Raw genomic sequence first — 3918 nt, 5'->3', positions numbered from 1 at the left:
TTTCTCTGTGTGAGGCTCTTTTGTCCCTGGATTTTCCCACATGTGTGTCTCACTGGCAATGCTAAGGGTTTTCAGACATTATTATAATTATTATTTCTCCTCATCCTCATCTTTCTTGTTTGATATATGTGTATAGGAGTTTTGCCTGTGTTTCTGGGTGTTACGTGTGTGCAGTACCCTAGAAGGGCAGGAGAGGGCATTGCATCCCCTAGGACCTGAGTTACAGATGGTTGTGAGCTGCCATGCATATTCTAGGAATTGATTCTGGGTTTTCTGTAAGAGCAACCACTGCTCTTAACCACTGAGTCATCTCTCTAGTTTGCTGTTGTTGTTGTTGTTGTTGCTGTTGCTGTTGTTGTTGCAATTATGTGTGTGTGTGTGTGGGGGGGTATACGTGCATGTGAGTGCAGGTACCTACAATGACCATAGGACCACATGGGGCAGAAGTTACAGTTACTGTGAGCCACCCAACAAGGATGCTCTGTGCTAGGCACTGAGTTCAGGTGTTCTATAAAAGCAGCAAGCGCTCTTACCCACTGAGCCATCCCTTGAGTCCCACATGAGACATTTCTAATCCCCACACTGCTGAGAAGTAGGTGCTGTAATTATCTCCACATCACTAATAAGGACTCACATTTCTGAAAGCCTGAGTTTCTTATTTCCACCATATGAAAATAAAATGGCATTGTAGACTAGCTTTAGGGTCAAATATTCTTGAGCTTCCTTGGTTCTAGGAAGTCTTCCCGAGACCTCAACTCCTCTGGGCTTCCATTTATGGACTGTCCCTTGTCACAGTTAGCTTACTAGTGACAAGGCCATCATGCTAGTTAGCACTGAAAGCAGACCTTCATTTCTGCTGCATGTCTTTTTCTTCATCTGCTTAGCCTAGTCCTGGCCTCCATGTTCCAGAAAATACAGCCTGGCCCTGGGCCATTGCAAACATACACACTTAAAGGCAGTGGGGCCAGTGGCTAAGAAGAGAGACCTCAAATTCTTGGACAGTAGCTCACACTTGAGTTCATGTTCCATAGAGAACATGTTTGAAAGACTCCTTGGAGGAACGCAATCTTAGGATCTACTTCCCAGAAGCAGATCCTGAAATCAGGATTTGTGGGTGAATTCCTACAGATGTCTCTGGGGAGCCCAAGTAAGCATATTGGAAGATGCAGAACAGGAAGAGGAAGCAGGGTGCCTTGGTCAGCAAAGACCCTTTGGGGGGATGCTTGCTTCTAATTCACACATATGTCTCTAGAATCTAAGCCAAGCCAGAAGAAGAAAGCCAGCATCTGCCATGGGCTGGTGAGAGTACGCCTATGTGTGCTCCCTCAGGGACTTCTCCAAGGGACTGGCTGCTGGAAGGCAAAGCTCGGCATACATACAACACACACAATGTACACATGACACTACAGTACGTACATACAACACACAGTGCATTTACTATACATATAACACAACAATCTACAACACACACACACACACACACACACACAAGATCCAAGGACAGGTAAAGACTGACTTACTCTGGAAGAATGCTCTGCTCTGGACCCTCCACATGTCCGCCCCTATGGGTAGAGTGGACGGGCTGACTAATCTCACCCTCCCCGTCCTCCTTCCCCATCCTTCCCTTTACCCCATCCTACTATTTCTCCACTTGAAAAACATCAGAAAAATGTCATCCTAGGTTCTTCAAACTTTCAACTTATTGATAGGAGATAGATAGACAGACAGACAGACAGACAGACAGACATGTCTATCTATGTGCGTATATGCATATGTGGGTGAGGGCATCCAGGGTCCTCCTCTATTACTTTCTGCCTAGTGTTTTGAATCTGTCCCCAGCCTAGGATGCTCTCTTGAAGACCTTAAGGAGATGAGGCCTATCTGGAGGGGTAGGTCTGTCTCTACAGTGAGCCTTAGTCCATTGTCCTGGACTGAAATCCTTCAGAAACCAAGAGCCAACTGACCTTTCCTCTCAGCCCTTGCTTCTGTCAGGTACCATGCTACGGCAACAAGAAAAGTCACTAACCCAGTTCTTCTATTGGTTCTATAGGCCCTAGCTGCTGGCCACAGGTTCTTTCTCTTAGGAATTTAGAATAGAACCAAAGAGATACTGAAAAAAAATAGACAATGTCTTGTGTAGCCCAGGCTTGACCTCAAATTCCTTATGTGGCTGAACTCTCAATTGCCCTACTTCTACCTCCAAGGTACAGTGATTATTACTATTATCAAACCCAGGCTGATTAATTTTTATGAATGGCATAGCATATAATAAACATAAAAAGGATTAAAAGATCATTATTAATAGTGGCATCGGGGTAACTGGCAGGCAACTAGGTAAAAATGGTTTGGTTCATTAATTCACACTATAAATCCAAAATAAAAACAGATAGACATGATGACATGCCTGCACTGAGAAGGCTGAGGAAGCTGCTCAAGGACAGCCTGCTAAGTCATCTCTCCAGCCTCACAGTGACACACACACACACACTCACACACACACACACACGATAGCTCTCTTCAGACACACCAGAAAAGGGCATCGGATCCCGTTACAGATGGTTGTGAGCCACCATGTGGTTGCTGAGAATTGAACTCAGGACCTCTGGATGAGTAATCAGTGCTCTTAACCGCTGAGCCATCTCTCCAGCTTAATTCATCTTAATAACCTTACTTTTTCTAAGGCAAGGCCTCACTGTATCCCAGGCTGATGTGGGGGTCTTGACCCAGCAACACTACACCTGACTCAGCCTCTCAATTGCAGTCACAGACATGGGCTACCATACCTGGCTTTCCTCAGGACATTTTTATGAATTTAAAAAAAAATCTTAGACACTCTAATTTTTTAGTTTAGCTGCCTATTACCTATATCTACAGACAACTTCCCCAGTGAACTTCACAATGACCCTGAGAACAGAGACATTCTCAAACTTGGGGCGGGGTGGGGGGGAAGCATTTCCCAGCTCTGATTTTATACAAGCAAAGAAATGTAATCAGTATTTCTACACGGAGATGGCTACTGGTGTGTGGCAGTGGCCATGGATAGAATTTAGCAGCTCCAATCTCCACCAGCGTACTCCCTAGATTATCCAAAATGTCGTCATGTATTTTAAGTTTTAAATAATGAATACTTATTTCATTTGTATTTGTTTAGGAGGGAGGATACACAGCCAAGATATAAGTGCAGTGGTCAGAGGACAGCTTTCAGATGCTGGCTCTTTCTTTCACCCTGAGGGAATTGAGGATTGCGACACTGAGGTGAACAGGCTTAGCCGCAAGTGCCTTTAGCCAACTCACAAGCCCCCTCCTCCTTTTTGAGCTAGTCTTGTATATCTCAAGATGGCCTCAAATGCACTGTGTGGCCAAGGATGACTTTGAGCTTCTGATCCTCCTGCCTCCACCTCTCAAGTTCTAGGATTACAGGCTTGTGCCATCATATTGGGTTTTTGTGATGGAGATCCAGCCCACAGCTTTGGGCATGACAGGCTCCACAGGTCACAGCTTTCCAACAACTGCAGGACTGTAGGTTTTATGTTCCAGAAGGCCTCCTCTCCCCTCACTCACTGCCTGTCTCATTCTGAGTCCCGTTCACATCTCCTCTCCAGGATTCACTCCCACAGAGCCAACCCCATGCTTGATCCAACTCGTTATCCTGATGAGATTCTTCCAAGTGAACATTTGCCTATTTAAAAGTCAAAATAAAATGGGGTGCAATGAAGATATATATATATATATATATATATATAATTAAGTATATATAAATTAATATATATAGATTAAAACAACGAAAGGGCTATGAACGCCTGAACTCTACTTCAGCACACCCTCCTACACCACAACACCACAACATCACTCCGCCCTCACCTCCCCCCCAAATCCCTACAAATGTCGCGAGGACAGAGCAGCTCCTGAGGCCTCACC

The sequence above is a fragment of the Apodemus sylvaticus genome, chromosome 2 (assembly GCF_947179515.1).
Source record: "Apodemus sylvaticus chromosome 2, mApoSyl1.1, whole genome shotgun sequence".
NCBI lineage: Eukaryota > Metazoa > Chordata > Mammalia > Rodentia > Muridae > Apodemus > Apodemus sylvaticus.
This window is presented reverse-complemented; position numbering follows the sequence as displayed.